The sequence below is a fragment of the Microcebus murinus genome, chromosome 17 (assembly GCF_040939455.1).
Source record: "Microcebus murinus isolate Inina chromosome 17, M.murinus_Inina_mat1.0, whole genome shotgun sequence".
Lineage (NCBI taxonomy): Eukaryota > Metazoa > Chordata > Mammalia > Primates > Cheirogaleidae > Microcebus > Microcebus murinus.
Window position 1 is genome coordinate 35922494 of NC_134120.1, and position 25254 is coordinate 35947747.

General features: G+C 35.1%; 1 long non-coding RNA gene across 2 annotated transcripts in view; it reads right to left on the reverse strand.

Moving 5' to 3' along the window:
• LOC142861565 (uncharacterized) overlaps positions 1 to 25254 on the reverse strand; it is a 52903-nt gene that overhangs the window by 11882 nt on the left and 15767 nt on the right. Inside the window, exons 4-5 of one of the 2 annotated variants that reach the window (XR_012912789.1) lie at positions 9039 to 9228; positions 3457 to 8233 (exon numbers count right to left, since the gene is read on the reverse strand). This is a non-coding gene — a long non-coding RNA (uncharacterized LOC142861565). Of the gene's footprint in view, positions 1 to 1324; positions 8234 to 9038; positions 9229 to 25254 lie in introns of those variants that run through there. The other variant, XR_012912788.1, reaches the window with a different exon arrangement.

Genomic DNA, 25254 nt, shown 5'->3' on the forward strand with positions numbered 1-25254 from the left:
GGAGCAGATCTTTGACCCCTATCAAAACAGCTACTTTGCCAGCTTTGATGGAGCCTGAGGTCAGGTTCACCCAACCCAGCCCTGCCCAGCCATACTCCCCTACCTGCCTTTGCTGGGGAAGAGAATAAGGATCACCTGGAAGTTTCAGGCCCCACTTACCACCTACAGCATTCGAGTGCTTCTCCTGAGGGACTATAGCTGGTCACAGGACCCAAAAACAACATTGCATCTTGTTCCTTCTGGCAAGCATCACCTACTGATGGAGGTCAATTTGCACACCCTTCACGTCATTTACTGACTCAATTTTACAGGGTGTGTGGGGTCCAAGCAGTGGTCACCTGGGGGAGCACCTTCCACTCCCCGCAGAAAAACTGTGCTATTGGCTAAGGGCAGAAAGAACTCAGTCCGGGCCCCGGCATACAGGCTTTTATAGCCCCTTCACCCACGAATGGCTCTCTGGGTTTGGAGAGCTTGTCCTGACCCTCTCACCAGCAGCTCCCCGTAGTGGCTGGAAAAGCAACTCCTGAGCCCCGCTGAGGCTTGGCAAAGCCTTTCAGGCTCCCACAACCTAGCCACGAACTGCCTTGCTCTGCCTCCCACCTCAGTGGTGGTGGAGATCAAGAAAAGCCTGGGAGCTACAGTTTCCTTCCGAAAGCTCAAGGCACTCAAGTACTTCACTTGGGGTACCATAGTCTACCAAGGACACAAAAGAACATCTCAGCAGCTGGCTTTATCACACAAACAACAAACAATGACAAGGAGAGCAATGATAACTCATCCTCATAGTGTCTTTTAACTCAAGCAAACAGGGTGTGGTTGATTCACACTAACAAGTACCACCCTCCATCACCGAGTATAAGCTGGGGGACCTAACTCACTACACTCTGTTGGATGGCTCACTGGCTATAACCCCAGCACTTTGGGAGGTGGAGGCAGAAGGATTACTTGAGGCCAGGAGTTTGAGACTAGCTTTGGCAAAAAGCCAAACCCTGTCTCTATGAAAATTTTTAAAAATTAGCTGGGCGTGGTGGTGTGTGTGCACCTATATATAGTCCCAACCACTAGGGAGGCTAAGGCAGGAGGATCCCTTGAAGCCCAGGAGTTGGAGGCTGCAGTGAGCTATGAAAACACAGCTGTACTCCAGCCTGGTTACAGAGAGAGACCCTATGTCTTCCAAAGAAGGAAGGAAGGAAGGATGGAAGGAAGGAAGGGAGGGAGGGAGGGAAGGAGGGATGGAGGGAGGGTAGAGGGAGGGAGGGAGGGAGGGAGGGGAAGGAATGGAAATCACCATTAGAACATCACAATAATAATGATTAAAGCCAAGATCCCTAACAGGGTAAAAGTTTGAGAAGAAAGGATATTTGCATAGTGGCAAACTAAAAAGAGGGAAACTTGACAGCCACAACTTTGATCTAGTGATCAAGGTTAATGTCACTATATATAAGACATCAACCTTATATGCCCTGTGATGTGATGAAACACCAATAAAATCACATCACTTCTGTGATATTCTTGCTATAAATCTAACACTTCAATCTGATCATTAGAACACATCAGCAAAACTTAAATTGTGGTACGTTCTATTAAAAAACAGACCCATGCTCTTCAAAGATATCAGGAAAAGACTGAGAAACTGTCACAGAGAAACTATCATAGATTAAAGAAAACTAAGCAGGCATAGCAGCTAAATGCAATGTGGGATCTTGGAAGAAAAAGGCTGTTAGTGATGAAATTGACAAATCCAAATTAAATCTGTACTTTAATTAATAGTATTATATCAATGTTAATTTCTTAATTTTGATAACTGTACTATAATTATGCAAGATATTAAGATTAGGGAAAACTGGTTTTAGGGGTACCCAGAATTTCTATATTATTTTGTAAGTTTTATCTAAGTCTAAAATTATATCAAACTGTGAAGGTTTGGGTTTTTAAAAATCACTTGAAAAAATTATAAGAGTTAGGGAAAATATGAGCTAGACTAATAAACCTCAAAAACATTTTATTCCTCAGTGCAGGCTCAGAGATATTTTAATATTACATTGCCAAGATAAATGTATAACAGCTGTATTAAGGTTGTGCCAGAAATAACATTCTGTCTCATAATATTTGGATATATATTTTATATTTGTGGAACTAAAGAGCTAAGTCTTGGGATTTCCTTAGCACAAAAGAAAAGCCTGACCCAAACCTGAGTCAAAGCTTCTAAATCTAGAGAAAAACTGCTGGCAACTTGTAAATGATAGCTTTTCCCACTTCCTATAATTGAGGTTCCAAGTCTTTATGTTTAAATTCAAGCAGTTCAACCTATTGATAATAATATAATTTGGGAATTGACTATATGCTGAGTATATTGATTCAAAAAATACTGCTGCTTTGTGAGGATAGTTATAGAGGCTTATGAAATCTCTGCAATGAAAATGTGATTTATGATATATGCCAAAGCCTCCATTTCAAAAATTGAAAAGAATGATACTTAACAAAATTCAGCTAGCTAAATTTAGGGCAATAAAATAAGAGTCCAATCAAAGAATATTCTCTGGCTTTGGGCCCACCTCATCTCATTTGATTGCGAATAGAATACATTTCCATTCACAATAATCACTTGCCTTCTAGCAGTTGGTTATTCCAGGAAAGGCAACAAGTGTCAATAACTATATCAGGTCCACGATAGCTATTTTCACAAGAAGGATCTATTTATGTTCATTATTCCCAACTCCAGTTGGCCACATGCTTGTTGACAATTTATTAGACCAATTAGGCAAGGCATGTTTCTTTTCCTTTGTTTGCTTGGCATGAAATTTATACTGGGGAGTCTTCACCCATTTGAATTAATGTTTTTACTGGTCCCAATGCAGTATTCAAGATTGAATCAAGAGATTCAGAATACAATAGACATCATTTATGCAAGTAGAAGACTGTAATGTAAATGTATCTGGTTACTCTCCGTTTTTCACCCCTCCTCAACCATTTCCCCCTCTCTGCATTGTTCTGTGTAGACTGGGGCCTTACTTTCCAACTTCCATGTGGGTTTGGCTAGTGTGGGGCACAAAAAGTGATGGAGAGTTGGAAGGAGAGAGAGGTCAAGGTATTTTTTTCCTCCTTACTACTTGCCTTGCAACACTTCTTGCAGTGGTTGCATTCCTGCTGAGAAATGGGCTACTGACAGAACCTGCACATGAAATGAATGAATGCAGTATTTGCTGCCATGGTATCCCACACAACATCATCTACTATGGTCTAAGTCTCTGTGTCCCACCAAAAAATAATCATATGTTGAAATCCTACCCACTGTGGTCATGGTGTAAGAAGGTGGAGCCTTTGAGAGGTAATTAGATCATGAGCTCACTAATAGGGTTAGTGCCTTCATGAGACAGTCCCAAAGGAGCTCCCTCACTACTTCCATGCCATGGGGACCCAACTAGAAGGCACTGTCTATAAGGAATGGGCATTCACCAGATATGAAATCTGCTGGAGCCTTCATCTTTGACTCTTCAGCCTCCAGATCTGTGGAAAATAAAATTATGTTAATATAAGCTATGTAATTTATGGTATTTTTGTGATAGCAGCCCAAACAAAGACATCATATTTAACCTTGGAACATTTTTTATGGCAAAAGAAGACTGATAATGCAATCACCCCAAATTTCACTTGCCTTGCCATGGAACCTATAATCCAGAAGCAGCTAGCATTTAGTTTTTTTTGTAGATATTCATTGTTAAGTGAGGAAATTTCCTTTCAGTCCTATTTGCTCAGAATTTTTCTCATGAATGGGTGTTAGATTTTGTCAATTTTTTTCTGTATCTATTGACATAATTGTATAATTGTTTCTCTTTAGTCTATTGGTGTAGTAGATTAAGTTAATTGATTTTCAAATGTTAAACCGGCCCTCCATATCTGGACTAAATTTCACTTGATCATAGTGTATAAATATTTTTATGTATTTTCATATTTGATTTGCTAATATTTTATTGAGGATTTTTCATCTATGTTCATGAAAGATATTGGTTTGTAGGTTTTCTTTCTTGTAATGTTTTTGTGTGGTTTTGGTATTAGAGTAATGCTGGACTCATAGAATAAGTTAGGAAGCATTCCTTCTTCTATTTTCTGGAAGAATGTAGAGAATTGTATAAGTTCTTCCTGAAGTGTTTGGTAGGATTCAGCAGGGTACCCATTTGGGCCTGGAGCTTTCTGCTTTGAAAGGTTTTTAATCATAGATTCAATGTCTTTAATTGATATAGACCTATTCAGATTACCGATTTCTCCTTGTGTAACTTTTTGTAGACTGTGTATTTCAAGGAATTGGTCCCTTTCATCTAGAATATCAGATCTGTAGGCAGAGAATTATTCATAGTATTTTTATGTCCAAGGGATCAGTAATGACACTTTCTTTTTCATTTCTGACATTAGAAATTTATGCCTTTCCTTCTCTCTTTGTTTCTTGGTTAAACTGGAAATAGATTTAACAATTTTATTGATTTTTTCAAAGAATCCTCATATGGTTTTATTGAATTTTCTTAATTGATATCCTGTCTTGAATTTCATGGATGCCTGCTCTAATTTTTTATTATTTCTTTTCTTCTGCTTACTTAGAGTTTAATTTTCTCTTCTTTTTATAGTTTCCTATGATGGAAGCTTTGATTTTTTTTTATTTTAGATCTTTCTTCTTTTCAAATATATGCACTTAAAACTATTAACATAAGTTTCCCTCCAAGTATTGCTTTTGCCAAAAATTTGTCAAGTTGTACTTCCACTTTCACTTAGCTCAAAATATTTTAAATTTATCCTGAGATGACTTTTATCCAAATGCTATTTATAATTGTATTGTTTAATCTCCAAATATTTTGAGGTTTTTCAGCTATCTTTCTGTTACTGACATCTAGTTTGATTCCACTGAGGTCTGCAACCATTTGGATGTGGTTTATCTCTGCCCAAAGTTCATGTTAAGTTGGATTGCCAATTGGGCAGTGTTGGGAGGTGCAGACTAGTGAGAGGTGTTTAGGTCATGGGGATGAATCCCTCATGAATAGATTGGTGTTGTTCTTGAGGTAGCGAGTGAATATTTGCTCTTCTGAGACTGGATTAGTTCTCACAGGAATGGATTAGTTCCCATGAAAGCAGGTTGTTTAAAAGCGGCTCAGCCTCCTTGGTGTCTTATACTTTGCCTGTGCCTGCTTCTGCTCCTGCTTCTCTGCCATGTTGTGACACATGTTGAGACCAGTGTGAGGCTCTCACCAAAAGCAGAGCATATGCTGGTGCCATGCTTGGACTTTCCAGAAACCAGAATCATTAGCCCAATAAACTTTTTTAAAAAAATAAATTATCAGTATTATGACATAGAAACACAAAATTGACTAAGTCATAGTATGAGAGCACACCTTATATGATTTATATATTTTAAATATGTTAAGGTATGTTTATGGCTTAGATTATGGTCTATCTCCATGCTATGTATAAGCTTGAGAAGAATGTGTATTTCTGCTGTTGTTAGATAAAATATTTTATAGATGCCAATAGATCTAGTTAACTAATGCTGTTCAATTAAATTATGAATTTGCTGATTTTCTATCTGATGGATCTGACCATTTCTGTTAAAGGGGTGGTAATGTCTCCAAATGTAATATTAGATTCATCTATTTCTCTTAGAGTTCTATCACTTTTTGTTCCATGTATTTTGACACTCTGTTATTAGGCACACAGATATTCAGGACTATTATGTCTTTTTGTATTATTGACCCCTTTATCATTATGTAATGCCGTCTTTAGCCCTTACAGTTTCCCTAGCTCTGAAGTCTGCTGTATCTGAGATTCATATAGTTACCCTAGGTTTCTTTTGATTAGTGTTATCATGGTATATTTCTCTACACCCTTTACTTTTAATCTGTTTCTATCTTTATATTTAAAGTATAGAAAACATCTAGTTGGATCTTATTTCTGTATTCACTCTGTGTCTATTTTTTAATTAGTGAATTTAGACCCTTGACATTTAAAGTGATTATTTATATAGTTGGTTTAATATCTTCCATTTTTACTGTTTTCTATTTGTTATTTTTTTCTTTTTTTGTCTTCTTTCTTTTTTTTGCCTTTTCTGGTATTTATTGATATTTTATATATTTCCATTTTTCTCCTGTCTTAGCATATCAATTATACTTATTAAAAAAACTTTAAGTGGTTGCCTTTAAGTTCGCAATATATATTTCCAACTAGTGCAAGTCCTCTTTCATATAGCACTATACCATTCCCCTTTCCCATCTCTTATAATGTTGCTGTCACTAATCTCACTTATTCATAAACTATATATTAATTTATGGATTATGCTATCATTATTCTGAATAATTTGTTATCTTTTAAATCATTTAGTAAGAAAAATAGAATGTTTTATTTTACCTTTATCTATTTTTTCTCTAAAACTTTTCCTTTTATTTCTGCAGATCTGAGTTTCTAACCTATATCATTTGCCATGTTTTCTGAAGAATTTTTAAAAATTTATTGCAAGATGTCAAGTGCAATAGCTCACACCTGAATCCTGGTATTTTGGGAGGCCAAGGCAGGAGGATTGCTTGAGGACAAGAGTTCAAGATCAGCCTTTGCAAAAAGCAAGATCTTGTTTCTATAAAAAAAAAAAAAAAAAAAAATAAGCCAGTCATAGTAGCACATACCTGTAATCTCAGCTACTTGGGAGGCTGAGGTAGGAGGATCACTTGAGCTAAAGAGTTCAAGGCTAAGTGAGCTGTGATCATGCCACTGCACTCCAGCCTGAGCAACAGAGTGAGGCCCCATTTCTAAGAAAATATTACAAGGCAAGTTTACTGGCAACAAATTCTCTGGGAAATTTTATTTGAGAAATCTTTCATTTCTATTTCACTTTTGAAGGATAAATTATAGGTTGGTGGGTTTCCAACACTTTAAATATTTCACTCTACTTTCTTTTTGTTTGTATGGTTTCTGAAGAGAAGTCTAAAGTAATTCTACAAACTCAAAAAAATTGAAATCATACCATGTATCTTCTCAGATCACAGTGGAATAAAACTAGAAATCAATTATAAGAGAAACCCGCAAACCTACACAAAGTCATGGAAATTAAATAACCTGCTGGTTGGGTCAAAAATGAAATTAAGATGGAAATCAAAAGATTCCTTGAACTGAATGACAAATGAGACACAAGCTATCAAAATCTATGAGACTCAGCAAAAACATTGCTCAGGGGAAAATTCATAGCCTTAAATGTGTACAGGAAAAAGACAGAAAGATCATAAATTAACAATCTAATGTCACATTTCAAAGAACTAGAAAAGGAAAAACAAACCAAACCCAAAGACAGCAGAAGAAAGAAATAACAAATGTCAGAGCAGAACTAAATGAAATGGAAAACAAAAAAACAATACAAAGGATGAACAAAACAAAAAGTTGATTCTTTGAAAAGATAATCTAAATCAATAGGCCTCTTGCTAGATTAATCAGGAAGAGAAAAGACCCAAATAAGCTTGATCCACAATGAAAAAGGAACCATTACAACTAATGTCATTCTAATACCTGCTTCTGTATATATAAAGTGTACCCCAACACCTCTGCCTTCTTTTGGGATTTCTGTCTTTGATTTTCTGCAGTTTGAATGTGATATACTTAGGTATATATTTTTTGTATTTATCCTGATGTTCTCTGAGCTTCCTGAATTATGGTTTGGCATCTATCATTAATTTTTAGAAATTCTCAGAAATTATTGCTTCAAATATTTCTTCTACTCCTTTCTCTCTTTCCTCCTCTTCTGGCAATCTTATTATGCATATTTACACCTTTTGTGATTATCCCAAATTTCTTGGGTATTCTGTTTTGTCTTATGTTGTTCTTTTTTCTCATTGCATTTCAGTTTTTGAAGTTTCTACTGACATTTCTTCAAGCTCAGAGAATATTCTTTTGGCCATGTTAAGTCAATTATGAATCTACCAAAAGCATTCTTTTTTTCTGTTACATTGTGTTTTTTAATTTTTAATATCTAGAATTTCTTTTTGATTCATTCATTTCTCTGCTTAGATTACCCATCTGTTCTTATATGTTGTCTACTTTTTCCATTAGAACCCTTAGCATATTATCCTACTTGTCTTGAATTCCTGGTATGAAGCTTCCAACATCTCTGCCGTATCTGAGTCTGGTCCTGATACTTGCTCTGTCTCTTCTTCAAACTGTGTTTTTGTTGTTGTTTTTTTGTCTTGTAGTATGACTTGTAATTTTTTTACTGGAAGACAGAAGTTAAATAGATCTATTGTGTGAGGTTTTTTGTTTTACATGACTAGCAGTTAGACTATGTTTACTGTTTGCTGCAGTTGTGGGTGTCAGAGGCAAAAATTCTTGTAGTGTCATTTTTGTCTCCACTGTTGTCTTTAGTTTTCTCTTGAGATTTTTTCTTAATAAGGTTTGAGACATCAAGTTCTTTCATGTCTGTTTTTTTGTTATTTTTCTGTTATTATACAGAAACCCTACTGATGTGGTGGGAAGGCAGAGGGAGAGCAAAAGCATTCTATGGCCTTAAAATTAGGTCCCAATTTTTCAATGATCTGTGTCTTAAATCTGTGACCTTCACCAGCGCTTCTCACTTTTGTTCCCCATAAATGAGACAGGAAGGCTACAGGGGGCTGGAGGTGGGTATTTCTCTTCCTCCAGGTCAGTTAGACTCTGGTAAATCCCCAGAGAGTTAGGTTTTAGTGAAAAATAATTTCCTCTGAGGACAGGTTTTGTTAAGAAGGATAGAATACTTTCAGGGTATTTCACTCTGGCTACTCTCCCCCTCCCTCTGCCATAAACACAAGGGCTTTTTTCTGATCTTTCCTGTGAGAACCTGGTAGGGTTTCTGGATGTAAAAGTCAACAAAGCATAGGGTCCTCTCTAAGCCTGTCCTCCACCCTCTAGAGTTTTAAACCCTCAAATGTGTCTACCCCAAATCTCCAGCAATTCATCAACTGCAATTTAGTTTTTACTGCTCTAGCTCTTGTTTTTGAGGTTGGTCCTGGACCAGGATTTCTACTCCAGTGGGCTGTATTTACCTGTCTGTATTGATTTTTTTGTGGCAGTTATTTTTTGTGTATGTGACTTCAATTCCCTGATGAATGTAAGCAGAGCTGTTGTTTTCCAATTTGTTCTTCTTTGTGATGATGGGGATGACAACTGCCAAACTCTTTACACGTTGGATCAGACACTGAAGTTCTCAGAATGTTATTTTTAGTTCTAAAAAACCTAAAAACAAACACATAAATGTATATTACCAGGAGGGTGAATAAATATGTATGTTTCATATTTATATAATAAATTATTTTACATTAATAAAAATGAAAAAATAATGAACTAGAACATTCTATCTCAATTTTGATGAATATCATAAACATGTTTCTGTGGGAAAATCAAATTCATTTTGATGCTATTTATATAAAGTTTAGAAAACATCAGAGAAATATTATGTAGTGTTTAGGGATACATAAGTAAGTGATCCAAAATACAAATAAATACAAAGGAATAGTAAACTATAATTTAGATTAGGAGTTAAAAGAGGAGGGAAGAGGGCAGGAATGGAACATGATGGCATCAGAAAGAGGTACCCAGGTAAAGTGTTGGTAACATGCTATTTCTTAAATTGGACAGTGATTTCACAAGCATTATTCTTTATACCTTTTATCTCAAGTATTGCCAAATGCATGTGTATTTATACTTTGTAATGCTATTTTGCTATTAAAATGAAAGAAGTAGAATAATGTGCACAGATTTGGAAAGATCCCTAAGACATCATGCAAAAAAACAAGTTATGCTATGACATAAATGATATGAGCAAGTCTGAGTGTATGTAGAAATAATACACATAGAGAATAGCATGTTTACATATCAAACGTTTAGTGATAGTTACCCCAGAGGACTGTTTCCATTTGCAGGAGGATAAATAAAATATAAGATGTTATATTTGTCCTATTTTTGTATTGTTTGATTTTTTTTTACCAAAGAATGTATTTACTACTTACATAATAGAATAAAATGGCATTGTTCCTCTCTCCTTAAATGATTATACTCTATATATTGTAATAATATAAGTGAGGAGAAAAAACTAATAAGGAGGAAGGTTAAGAGGAGAAAGTGAGAGGACTAAGCAGAGAAACAAAGAGACTCGAGTTCCAAATTGACGTTAAATTGAGGAAGCCTTTCTTCTTTTTTATAATTCATTATCATAGAGTTGTTGAGGTAGAGAGGACTGAAGAAAATAGAATAGGTGAATGAAATGATGGTTCAGCAACCTAGGGACCTAAATTCTTTGAAAAATAAATTTCTAGGCACCCTTATAAAAAATCTTACATATTTACTTTCTATGTATATTTAAACAATACAATAATAACTATCACCCAATGAGCACCTCATTTGAAGAGATTTGCAAAGAAGGAAATCTGCTATATGGAAAAGGTTTGCCTATTTTTAGTTTAATAAATCTTAAAGAGGAATTTCCTAATCATTCACTTGTGATCCAAAATTGTATGCTCTTGACATTGATTCCCTATTTTGGATTTCTCCAGAAAAAGGATAGAAATTTTCTTTAGATAATTATGAACACAAGTGATTGCATAACATTTATAACTTTACAAAGGTTTAATATTCACATTTTGGAGAGTGAAATTATAACCTTAAAATTTTGATTCAGTATTTCTAAAGTAAACTATAGGTCACAAAAATATTTTATAAGAATATCATTTGCCAATTCTTTGGCATTTCAAAGAATATTATTTGCAATTCTTTGGCATTTCCAAGTTTTATGATGGTAGAGTTACAATATATATTGCATTCAGTGATCACAGACTCAGCGTAAACTAAGTACACTGTAAGAGGCAAGACAGTTGGGATGAAATGTTCTATTTAAATTTATGAAGGCTCTGTCTCTTGCTATGTCTTAGTTATAGTACTAAAAATGAAACACTAGTCTTCAGTAGATACTCAGTGGGAATTGCAAATTAGTTTGGTGTTTGTTTTTCTTGGAACATTAAATAGTTCTTGCTTTATCTCCCAGGAAGAGAACACTCAACCTTCACAAGGTATTCAAACACTGTATTTTTAATTTAGTGTATAGAATGTATTTGTTACAGGAAATGGAAAATTTTCATTTAAATTGAAAATGAACTGACTAGCCTCTGTGTCAATGGATAAATTATGTGTGTTATTCTGTTAGTCATAAAAACATTCAGACCCCTAGGTCTGGTTTTCTTCTATATATTATAAAAAATATATAACAGTGCCTATAGCAGACCACAATCCCATTTCAATGCAAAGTTCTTTGACAATAATATACAAAATCACCCTCTCTGTGTTTGTTGGCACAATTTTATTTATTTCTTCTGTAAATCAAGGCTATTCAAATCAACTTCGATGGTAATTTCTTTACTATGAGGTAATATGTCTATTTTAATTAGCTGTTCTTTTTCATCCATGCACATATGTTCTTAATCATTAATATTATTCTTTTAACTATGATAATCAATCTTATCAACATTGATTTCTTTTTGTAACTGACTACCTGACATAAAAGGTCCATAAACATTAAGCTATTAATATTTGAATATAAATTCAGGTTTCATCTTCATCGGTTAGTATTATACATTAGGAGAAAACAATTAGAGTATATATTTGCAATATGAAATGTTCACAGTTTTATCTAAAAAATAGGATTGTGGGGATCAAGAATAACCAAGAAAGAAATGAACTGTCTGCTGTACACTTTTTGGAAATCAGTTCTTTAAAGAAAATTACCTGTTAGAAGAAAACAAATTAAGACTAATCTAATCTTAACAGCTAGTAACAACAGCTAGCAATTAGTATTTATTTACTGAAAGACAGGCTGTATTTTAAATACTTAACTTGCATTATCTATTTAATCTTTTCAGTACCCCTATGGGATAGAAAATTTTACCTACTTTTACTAAATTCAAAACTGTTAAACAGGGAAAGTAAGTAATTTGCCCAAAACACACAGATGGAATTGTAAGAAATCAAAGCCAGACAGTTTGGCTTGAGTTTACCCTTTTAATCTTACTGTTAAGCCATCCAACATCTTATTCACAGCAAGTATACCTTGGTCTCCAGTTCACACCCAATATCCTTGTTTACCTACAGTTGATACCAAAAAACAACAAAGCAAAACCATAAAATTGTAATATGAACATCGAAAGCAAACAGATGCCAAACCTAAATTATTGAGTTTTTCTGAAACTTAAACAAAAAATAACTTCCCCCTTTATTTCTAGTAATTTTAAATATGACCATAAAAGTTTTCTAAATATATGTTCCCATGTTTTTTACTCCAATATATATGTTCTATATTTTCTTTACAATCTTTTTGTTCACCATGTGGTTTATTGTTCTTTTTCCTTCTAATCCCATACCAAGAAAATAGCTTTTATTCTGCTATGTTGTTTCTTATAAAAACACTGTCCTGCTTTTCTCATAGATCAACTACCCCATATCTCTACTTGACAACATTAACTTCTTACAGCCACCCTAAGGGGGTATATCTTTGGACTGTCACAGGAGGCAGTTATCTTTTCTTGTGTGCATTCTACTTCACATTCTTGTATCCTTCTTTTTCTGTGTTCAGCAATGGCAAAAGGTCAGTTCTATTTTATATAAAATGTGTATTTGCTACCTGGTATTCTTTCTGATTAAAAAAATCAGTTTTTCAACATTATTTGAAAGAATTTTTGATAGAGGCAATGTTGAGTCTTAGCAAAAACTTGGAATTGGCAGCACAATTTTTTCCTTGGGTACAGTAACCTCTGAATTTGTGACAGTTTTTAAATGCTACCTAATTATAATGGTGAACATTATTGAAGGTCTTTGCCCTATAAAATGGGAAGTTGAAGGTTACATGAAGCTTGATATAGTTAATAAAACTAACTTTGAGTTTCATGAGGATTACATCAGATGGTTATTAACTATTTCCTGAATAGATGGGGAAGAAAGCATCAAAGACTCACATTTTACTGAAAAGTCTTTTCCATGTAAAGTAATAAATCATGTGCTGAATGGTCCCCTACAACTATAAATACCAAGATATGGCCATTTTCCATCTCAGTGAATATGAACCAATGAGGGTGCTCTTAGAATGAACTTTGTCTACTGAAAAAACTTCAACTAGATTTGAATTCAACCAAAGGAATAAAATCACATTTTCCCTAATGTCTCATTTATGACCGGTGCTATCCTAGATGTTTTCATATATTGTCATTTAACTGAAATTCCCTCAATAGCCTTCTGTTGAAGGTGTTGATATTGCTATCTCCATCTTTACAGATGAGTGAACAGAGGCTTAAGAAGCCTGACTCGGTTGGCAAGTGGCCAAACTGGGATTCAAGTTACTATTCCATGCAACACACAGGATCTCCTAAGACAAGACATGCCAGTTACATGAAGGATTGAGCTGCATGCTAATGACAAATGCGTGTGCTTCCTAAATACTTCCTCTCTCCTTAACATTTCAGAATTAGTATTGTTTTGTTTTTTATATTTACCTTTGACTTAGTACTTATTTTCTCCTAAAGTGTAAATATCCTAGGGACAGGTAACAGAATATTTTATATCTGTCACTGAAGCTTTAGTATGAATAGGTTTTTATACCTCCTTCTAGGGTGTAGCTTTTAATAGAGGAAAGTAACAGAAGAAAAAGTGCATAGACTGTAAGTTGAAGATACCCTTCAACTACTTCATTAGCTGGGCATAGTGGTGCATGTCTGTTTTCTCAGCTATGTAGGAGGCTGAGGCAGTAGGATCACATGAGTCCAGGAGTTTGAGGTTGCAGTGAGCTATGATGACTCCACTGCACTCTACCCCAGGTGACAGAGTGAGATCCTGTCTCAAAAAATACAAAACGAAACAAACACAAATACTTCAAACTGTTAGCTGTGTGGCTCCCTTTTCTCTGAGCAGAATATCAAGCAACCTTTCAATGGAAAGCTAGAAAAAACAAAAGATACAACTCTAAGATAGCATCGTTGGTCTTCTTTTTTGAATTTATTGGGTTTCCACAATTCTAAAATTGATGGAAAAACTTTTTCATGGTAGATGGCTATGGTTTGCCAAGTATGTTTTAAAAGGAAGTCTATATGTGTCCCCTGAGTTTATCTGGGATTATTTTACCAAAAGGAAAGTTGTGATCTAATTTTTGGAAAAATCTCTCTATTTCTTCCACGAGGAGTTTTCCACTGCTTGCGGAAAAAAATAACTAAAGTCCTCAAGTCACATGTGTGTTCCCAAAAACAAATCCAAATGCTTTGTGATTTTATTTCTAGTATGAATATTAAGGCATTTTCCTAAGTTGATTATTCTAAGAACAAAATTTTAACTTAAGAGAAAGATAGAAGCTTTCCAGCATGGGAGAAAGATTTTGATAGTATTTATTGTTTTATAAATCAGTTTGATAATTGATAATAATTAACATGTTATGTCTCTAAATAACACTTTTTTTCTATTTGGGGTGTTTCTATGTTCTCCAAACATAGCTGATAAATGTAAAGTCATAAAGTTTTCATAATATCCAAAATACGCTTGTCAACGGAGGCAAGTATGAATGTGCTTACATATCATATCTCTTCAGCCCTTGGTGGAGGGTGATATAGCTATACTTCCTGCCCTGTCAGCTAAACCCATGAAAGATTAAATGCTATGTACATAATATTTATTTAGCACAGGTCTGTCTTGGAGGCTGCCAGGTGTTTCCATGAAATTTCACCCTGCCTGTCACAGCACATAGGGCAGCCAGCACCTGGCAACCTCCTCATAAACAGCACACTCTTTAATTGCTTTGAAACAGCACAAGCAGCAGCTGCTGCCACCGACATTGTTAAGTAAACAACAGGTTTTGCACCTGCTGGAACAAAATCCTGCCCTTAATATTGACCAACCAGGTGACCTCCAGGTAACTTAGGCAACCTGTCCTAATGCACGTGGCCTAGGAAATTAGTAGCAGTCCATCAGTATCAATTCTTTCCTTCAGACATGTAATATTTGCCCCTTAGTTGCTTGTTGGGGGCAATCAATTCAGCCCCTTCCTATGAAAATCTTAATAATTAAATTTTCCTTATGGCCAGTTCCTTCTAGTTCTTCCTTCTTGCCTCCTCTGCCTTCTTTTGAGGATGATAATGAGAAAAGATGACGTGACTCTGATGTCCCATTTTCAAGGATACCTCTTCAGAGGTCCAGAGTAGAGAATGGGAGTGAGCCAATGAATATTCTACCACTGACGAAAGACCCAAGCTTTCAGCTTCCGTGAACAGAAAAACGAGAAGCTGAAACAAAATATTTTTATGTATAAATATTCCAGCTGAGTTTTTCAAAAATGTAATTTTCAGTGTTTCAGGGCCTTGTATGGGTATCCCCTCACTATGAAGTGGGATCGAGAAGCTCAGTTTTTGGTAGCCAAGTGAAGGCGAAGCCACGTTCAATTGTGCCTCCCACTCGACAGTCCCCATCACCCTCCACATACACTATTCTTATTTAGCAAGATCAGTTCCAAAGTTCAGTAAGAAATGGCGTTCAGACTTTAGGGAATACAGGTCATAAACAAATGGAGAAGCAAGGGACAACAAAGAAATACAGTCCCAAGATGTTCATAAGAATCTGCCCCATTGTTCACTAGAAGGCTCTCTTGGTCAATAAAGCATTGATTTGGTTGAAACACACATTGCACATCACAACTTTTGGTGAGGAAAGACAAACTACATAAGACTATATCATAGATCAGATCCCTTACTTTCTCAAAGGCATCAGCTGCTAATGAACTGGGCTTTAGCATGCATTTATTTGCATGCAGTTTAGTCTCCAGGACAAGTCTTCTTGTCACTTGACTGTTTTCTAAAAATGGTAAACCAAAGGGCTTTGGTTTATCAGAGAGGCAGTATATTTTCAACAAAGGAAAACATACAAACAATATAAGCTGTGTTTTGAGATGGAGAGAGGAAAAAAGGCATATTGTGAACTATGGGTGAAAATATTAGACTGGGACATGTTTTAGGTTCTTTCCTTTTCATCACAAGCGTATGGAAAACTTAACCTAGTAGAACTAAGATTGGATAGGCCAGTGGGCAAATGATCAAAAATAGGTTTAAAATTCTAAAGCCAACGGAATGTTTTGCCTATGGCTTGTTTATACCATTTTGATCAAAAAGAATAATGCAATTGTGAGCTAGTCTGAGGTTGAGGAATTTTTTTTCCAATGAGATAAGTTAATTATTTATTAGTATTGATTTGGGAGAATGTTTCTGCAAAATCAAAGTATATTTCTTTTTTCCACTTTAACATTTCTAAGAATTATGTAACTCCCCAAAGTTGTTATTAAACCTAATAACTACTTCCTTTATAACACGCTTGAAGCAGCTAGTCAATTTGCTATATCAAGTTCATATATTCTTATATTTAAAATAAAGTAACATATGAGTTATTTGCCTCATACACAATAATTGAAACATAGTAAGAAGAATGTAAATTTTCCATTTTACATTCTTGGGTCATACTAACTGCTAAAAGACTAATAGCATACACACTGAGAGAACTGCACTCAGAAATCAATGGGGAAATCTCTAGTGCTTCATTGAATCCAGCCTATTAAATTTCCAGAGAACAATTAGATGGTTTTAGCCAAGATCTAGAGGTTATATAAATGGAGTGGGAAGAAAATATCAAAAATCCCTCCAAATTTTTCTCTTACTTTATCCTTCCTTTTAACATCTGCAGCGACATCAAACATACTACACACATACACACACACTTAAGAAATAAAGAAAAGGCCAGTTTCATGATCTAGATTCTATTAGGACTTAGGAGTCTGTGGGGTTTATAAACATTAAAATATTTGTATCTGTTTTATGTAATGTTCCTTTTATTTCATTTTACCTATAGAAGTACATTTTTAAATGAAAAACAAATAGGCTAAAATAGTTTTGCACAATGAATAATTTGAGATGTCTTCATCAGTTTATTGTTGCTGATGTCATTTGAAAAGCCCCTAAGTATATATAAAATGAAGAGCCTCCTGCTGTCTTCTAAATGTAACCATAACTGGCATTAAGCTAGGATCTAGAACTAACCTAATTCTAGGGCTTGTTCTGAAGTAGTGGAGCAAGAGTAGCACTTTTTGCTTCTGAAATATTAATATGTAAAGCAGTTGAGGTATATGAATAGAATCATACAATGAAAACTAATTATTCATAAAAATGAAAGGGGCATTGTGACACATGAATCTCAGAGTGTCTGTGCCTTGTTATGTGAATCTGAGAACATTATTTGGCCTTCTGAGATTCAGAATCTGTATCTGTACAAAGACAATCACATACTGACATTCTAGGAACGATTATATGAAATAGCTGAGAGAGATAATGATGAACACTGTAGGTTCATTTGTCCATCTATGCCTGAGCCAGTTTTTTTAACCATAGTTGTGACTCCATCTTTTCAAAACTAACAAAAGAAACAAGTAAAGATTTTTAAAAATTATTACTCTTTCTTAAATATTTTCTAATTTTTTTTTTTTAAAAAAGGGGAAATAATACTGCATGTGGGTGAGAAAGGTGGAAAACATGAAGGAGGGATCATTAAACATTGTTTTAGGGAGGCCAACATGCACATGGAAAAAAAGAGATCATTGTTGTAAGTAACATGAAATAGTTATGTTAAGGATATATACCCAGATTTTTCCCTTATACATAACAGAACCATTACATAAATAATTATTGAGTTCAAAGTTTTATCAGGTTTAACGAGGTATCATTTACCTACAGTAAAATGCATGAGATTTTAACATACAGTACAGTGCACTTTAAAAATATATATACTTGTATAACTATCATCTTAAGATATGGAATATTTCTGTTATCCAAGAAAGTTTTCTCATGGCAATAATCCCAACCTCCCCTCCCTTCCCCAACAGGCAACGACTGTTCTAAATTTTGCAACTATATTTAATTTTGTCTATTATAAAAGTTCATATAAAGGGAAGCATACAGTGTATCTTCTTTTCTTAGGCTTTTTTTTTTTACCAACATGTTTGTGAGATTCATCTATGTGATTCTATGTATCAGAGCTCATTCATTATTATTGCTGACTAGTGTTCCATTGTGTTAATATCACATAAGTTGTTTATTTATTCACCTGTTTAAAACATTTAGGTTGTTCCCAATGATTTAGCTACTATAAATAGGATGCTATAAACATTTAAATTTAAATATTTTTGCATATATTTTCATTTAAGGTATCAAGTTGTTTGGCATAAAGTTATTTATAATATTCCCTGTTTTCCTGCTTTTTTTGTTTTAATGTATCACTATTATGATTCCATTTTATCTCTCTTTTGGCTTATTAGCTATATATACTTCTTTGGTTGGTTTATTTACTTGTGTGTTTTTTGTGCATGAATGAGGATTTACATTTCCAAGGCATTTGTTCCAGCTAACATTATCAAAGGGTTTAAAATAGAAGAAGGCTAATTTTCTGAGCTATCAGAGGAGTAAACTATCACAGTCAACTGTCATAGAATATACTACTTCATATACAAAATGTGAATCTTACAAGAGTATGTTTCCATTTTTTCTTGTGCTACTTATCAAATTTATTGACTTGGTTCCACATTCACCCTCCTTTGCCTGCTCTGTGATAAGATAGCTGGATCTGTTAATACTTTTCTTGCACCAGCTGACAAATACAATGTTAAGTGTTGTCAGTGGGAGGTCCTGAAAAGAGAGTACTCCTCTCTCTAGGCTCCTGCACAATGTGGCTTCTCTAGTGTTGAGCAATCAGCAGTTTCCCCTGGCACTCCATAGGAGGCCTTGCTTTGAGTTCATGAGTCCTTCTCTGTAGGCAGCATACCTTAGACCACAGAGGGCATATTGCCAGAAGTCTCACCAGTACAACACCTCTGTGACTTCTCTGCCATCCAACAAGCCACGGTCATGCCACACCTAGGAAAGTTTGGAGCTGGGCTCTGGGTGTGGGTGTTTCTTATTTGTCCATTCTATCTTAACCATAGGTATAGTGAGATAAAAAAAATAATTCTTTTTACGTCTCCCCAGTCCATGCTTCATTTCTCTGATCCACTGTAAATTGCAATAATTATGTATATTAAACATTCCCTATTTAAATGACTATGCTATTTCTGTCTTCTGTTTGAATCCTTATTGTGACGGAATTAGCCCCAGAAAAAAATCTAGGTCTGGCAGCCAAAAATATGACTTTGTTTACTGCAGTGGAGAGTCATGGCTTCTCACTCAGTTTCTAGAGCTAAGTTAGTTCATACCTCTACAGCTCTTTGATTGAAGAGAAATTCTGGATTCCATAAAGGAAAGGAGGATCCTGTACCACAGCCACAGCTACATACCATAAATTGTCATTGAAAACTCCCAAAAGGAAACCTATGGACATTTACTGGAATTACTTTGCACTAGCAAAAAGGAAATACCCAAACCTTTGGAGGATTACTGGACATTGGGCTCTGAATTGAAGGTAATTCCTGGGTTTACAAAATGCCAGTGTGGTTAGGTAATAGATGGAATACTAACTCACATCTAACTCAAACAGGATTGGTCCCAAATAGGAAAATAGCAGCTGTCTCTGAGCTGTCTTTCAGAAAGGGCTCATCCCTCTAGAGTTTACTTACTTTAAATTTCTTTTGTATCTACAGCTCTTCATTAGCTTTAAATAAAAGTATGATTTTTTTTGTTACCTGGTGATTTTTATTTTCAGTGGAAGTAAGAATGACATCTGAATATTATATATGGCCCATAGAGACAGAGTGTCCATGCCTAAGTACAGAGAAATTCCTTTATTAAGGAATAAGTCAAACAATAAAATTAGTAACAATTAATTTTTAAAACAAGTAACTATAAAAATCACCATTAATCCCATCTTTCTTTTTAAGTATTTACATAAAGAAGTAAAATTACCATTATTACCAAATTGTCATTCAGATCCCAGAGCTAAACACTGTCACCATTTTGGTGAATATAATTTAAAACATTTCCCCACTGGATATTTTGCTACATTTACAAAGATGGAGCCATATACAAATATAATCACGTCTATATTTTTTATCCAAAAATTTTATTCATGCAACATATACTGCTTTCCAAATCAAAATATATATGCTCTTCCTTTTAATTGCTGCAGAGAATACCTTTGCACTAACAAACCACAATTTATAACAGTCCTCTACTGATAAACATTTTTCTTACACTTCATATTCTTATATCTGTAAATATTCCTAAAAGAAGGATTTATAAGACATAAAATGTAGATTTTAATAGACAGAAGTGCAGATTACATTCAAGAACAAAATGAAGCTAATTGTACTTGATTTAATGGTTTAGCTTTTATGTTTTCTATTTAGTAGTTATTTATATAAATGCATTTGTCATTGTTTGTATGCCTGCAATTAAGCTTTCTTCTTGGCCAGAGTTCTTGGTTTCTAAAATATTTAATACGGAATCATAAACACTTGAAATGCTTCAGAAAACGCAGTGGAAAGAACAATGGCTTTGTCAGCCATATGTGGCCATGAATCCCAGGTCTGCTATGCAGTGGCCTTGTGCAACCTCTCTGAGGATACAAAGCGGGTGCAGTAACAATTCTGTGCTTCATAGTTTTGTGAGGGTTCAATGAGAATGTTTGTTAGGCATTTAAATAATAGGTATGTGCTCAGTAATTCATAGCTACTACCATTGTCATTCTGAAAATATTAACTGCAATTAAAAAAGAATGAGGACCACAAAAAAATCAAATTTAAAAATTAATTACTAACAACTAAAATATGGCTTGAGATAAAAATCAGTATAACCATATATAAAAAGAATAAACCCCAGACTAAATGCCAGTTTTACATTTCTGAAGTGGCCAACATCAATACCAAGGAAATTGGATTGAAATCAATCAATTTTTTTCTTGATGGAGAGGACCATTTAAAATAAATGAAACTCATATAAAGAAAAAAAGCTTTGAAAGAAATACAGTCAAAAGATAATTTTAAGCTTTTTTTTTTTCATGAGTAGAAAAAGCGGATGACTGACAAAATAGTAGGCTATCTTAAAATAAATAGTTCCCTTATATAGACATTATATTGTTCTCTAAATACCAAAAAGAAGAATATATCAGATTCATGCCGTACTGGTTAATAAAGCTATAGAAAGTAAAACCAAATAAACCAATTGTATTTTGTTCCCCTTTTCTGACAGAGTATTAATCCATCTTTAAATCCATTCAAAGAAATTTTCTGACAAAATCACAACTTCTCAGTGAATTGTTGTAACTATCTCTTTGTACAGACCAGAGTCATAATAAGTAGGAAATAAAATTTCCTAAAATAAGGCCACATGGTAACACTTCCTTGGACACCATACACCATAGACAGAGTATTAGGAGAAAGCCTAAATAACCTACTACTAATCCCCCAATAGGTAGGAAAAACAGGTTTTCAGCTCATCACTCCTGCCCATTGGACCTATGTTTCTCAGATGCTCCAACCAAGCCTGAAAGGATGGAAGCTTCCTGAGCAGGGTTCAAAGACTGACAAGTCCCTTCCACCAGCCTCTAGGTCGCACACAGAATATCAGTTATGATTTGCATTTCATGAACAGGCTAATTAATTGCAAACTGAGGCTACAGACTGAGCATAGACTGTGGAAAAAATAGATGTGGGTGGCACATCCACCCAGCTTCCTTTAATGGGAGCACGAAAAGAGTATTATAATGGAGCCTTCTATTTTCATTGCATTTTTGTGTCTACAGACATAGGGAAGTTGATCCAGGCATAGGCACTACAAGCAAATGCAATGGCCTCTCCCACTCAGCTTCATTCTGTACATGGAAAACACAGTAACTAATACTCAGACACTGACCATACAGTTACACAATTATTCTGTACCTAAAGAATAAATAAATAAATCAGAATAAACTAAGTAAATAAATATGACCACGGAGATATGGGCTGATACTTAAAACATGCTTATTCTCTGCAAGGGTTATTGCTTTATATTGCTATAAAAAGAATTTCTTCTTTAAATGACACCCCTTCTCCCTCATGTGTTTTCTGATAAACCAGAAACAGGAGCTTTTAACCCAGCTAGATTTTAATCAGCTTCCTTGGAAAGCCCTGTCTTACAGTGTTTGGGAAACTTCTAAAACACAGCATAGAACTGTGCATCATCTTTATATATAATATGATCTTATGTCTAACATTAGGCTAAGGAGGAAAACCCATAAAGACAAAAACTATGCAGCAAAAGAGACAGGCACATGTATAGTCAATCCTGTTATTCAGAGATACACCTACAGACTACCTGTTTTGCTCTTCTTCTTGACATTATACTGTTCATTAGTTACTCTACCAGAGACTATACCATAATTATAAAAGCAGCAAAATGCATGAAGTTATTTTTAGTAGGTATCAAAGGCACCCTTAGCATAAAGTTCACATATGCATTAGTATCAGGCATGGGGGGAGGTCAGGACCCTGAAAGGCCACTGCTGAAAGTCTCTCCAAACAAATCAGTGAATTCTGTTCTCATTAAGATTTTCTTCTTAATTATAAAATACTAAGTGTTGTAAAACTTTCTTAGTTCATTTATTTGTTCATTTAAACCATCAACCAACATTTGCATAGCGTGATGTGCGTGTTTGTGTGTGTGCACGTGTGTGCATATCCAAGACTGTGCTTAGTCCCTAGGAATCCAGGGACTATGATGCTTCTTGCTTTTTAGGAGTTCACTGCCTAGGAAAGGAACTGAAACTTACAGCCCTACCTAGTTCCAAGAGCTAGCTACCTCCCTTGTGCCTCGCACCAAACCTATGCTTTGGGTTTGTGAATTATATAAGTGAGGAGATTGAGGCCCAGACAATCTGAGATCATTAAACAATTTGTCCAAGGACATTCTATGGCTGCAAAGCACAGGTTCTTCTCACTAACCCCACTGTCAATTGTGGGAGAGCCAGGAGGATAAACAGATGGTACAATACAACCCAGGAGCGATGGACAAAGAGCTCTCCAACATAATTCAATTTTTCTTCTTCCCTCTAAAATGGTATGGCCTGTTAATCAGAAGAAAAGTCAATATTGTGACTGCTTGTTTTTATATTTCTGCCTGACAGTACAGATAAAAGGCTTTAATTCTGGGTATCTTTGAGAACACAAAGCCTCAGAGCTCTGAAGCATTGATTCAGTAGCACTTCTAATTAAATGGTTTAATAGGCAATCTGTACCTAGCAAGATTTATGAAAAATTTACATAGACATTCAATTGCCAATGCCCTCACTCTCAGCAGATCATGTTTTTCTCACCAGAGGTGAATTTACCGATTTAACTCTAGCCTGGCGTTCTTTCCACATTTGCAGACTTCCCAACTTCTTTCCCTCTCATCTACTTCCTTCAAAGTCCAATGTTCTCAGTGCATTTTTACACCACTTTCTCCAGTTCTTTGTTCTTCTAATGTTCCTCATCTTCCTATATCTTCAACATCTCTCTCTCCTGGTTGAAGAAAATTTAATACATAAACATGCTAAAATCTATTTTATTCTAAAATTAAAACAAAGAAAAATAGAAAAAGGAAAACCAAAACCTTCTACTTTACATCAGGCTTTCTCTATTGCTTTTGTCTTTCCACCTTGCTTAATTTTCTGAGAAGTTTTGTTTGTATTTACTGGGTTCAATTTCACACTTTTTAATTCACTCCTCAACTGCTTGTATGGTGTGGTCTCTGGTCCTTCAAAGAACTTGAATTATTGCAGAACTTTTTCTACTCATTCAGTCACGGAATATATTTATTAAGCAACACAAAATGCTTTGGAAGTTCTGATGCCTATGATTTTAAATACACAGGATACCTTGTGTCCTGAATTTTACAAGTACTTTTAGTTGCATGTGACACCGCTGACACTTGCCTTCTATGACATTTCCTCTTGTTCCTTTTCTTAGCCAGAGTATAATTTCTTAGTTACAATTGGATATGCTTGTGCATCTTATCCCATTATAGATGGGATTCCCAGAATTCTGTCCTCCAGCCATTGGTTCCTTCTCTCTATATACTATACTTAAACACATTAATTCCAATGTTTTGACCTATCATTTATAAGCTGATAACATAATAATTTTTATCTTCAGCTCACATCTTTTCCCAAAGCTTCAGAATCATTTATTTGATTGCCTACTACAATTATAATTTTGATGTCTCACAGGCATATCAAAGTCAACATATCACAAATTGAGTTTTACACAATTTCCCTAATGGCATTATTTTTTTTTAATGTATTCACTTTGATATTGGTGCTGTTATGCATTCAGTATTGAAAACTAAGGTTTATTCTAATTTTATCCCTCCCTGTCATTTATCCATTCCCTCTCCTACACACACACACACATTTTAAGTGGGTTTCCTAATCCTGTTTATTTTAGCTCTTAAACAGTTCCCAAATCCATCCTCAATCAAATCTTCTCTTGGAGATCAGATTCTCGTCATCTCTTCCCTGAGTGAGTGTCACAGTCTCCTCACAAGCTCCTCTGTCTGTTGTCAGGCATTGCTTGCTCTCCTTGTTCTCTGCAGTAACATTAGGGTGGTTTATCCAAAATGCAAATCTAACCATATCTCAGACCTGTTAAAAATCCCTCAATGGCTCACTATAACCTATGGGATAAAGCCCAAATGGCTTGTGTGGCCCTCTATGACCTGCCCCTTTGTCCCTCTCCAGCTTCCACCCTGCCACAATGCCCTACTTACACTGTGTGCTTTAGCAACAATAAATTGCTTAAAATTTTCTGTCTCTGCCACACTTTTGGATATCTTTCTACTTAGAATATTTATCGCTCTTTTCTTTGCCTGTAAGTTCAACTCAATATCCAGACACAGATTCAGCATGGCTTCGTCAAAAGGCCATCTTTTGACCCCCAATTTGGGCTAAGTTTTGATTCTCTATGCTTCTATAGCTACCTATATCATAGTAGCTACCACATTATTTTGCAATGTCTATTTAGATGCCATCTTCTCATCTACACTAAAAGATGCTGAGTACAGGGACCATTGTAAATTAATTTTTAATCTCCACACCCTATCCCAAGGCCTTGTCTATGATAGACACATAGTAAATTTTTGCTGAAATGTCCACTATAGCTTTGGTCCTGAGGAATATGTTGTTCTGTGTGTTTGTGTTGAAACGAGTCTAGTTCTGCAGTCTAGCTAAACCAGATGGACGATTCACAACATTGCAATACAA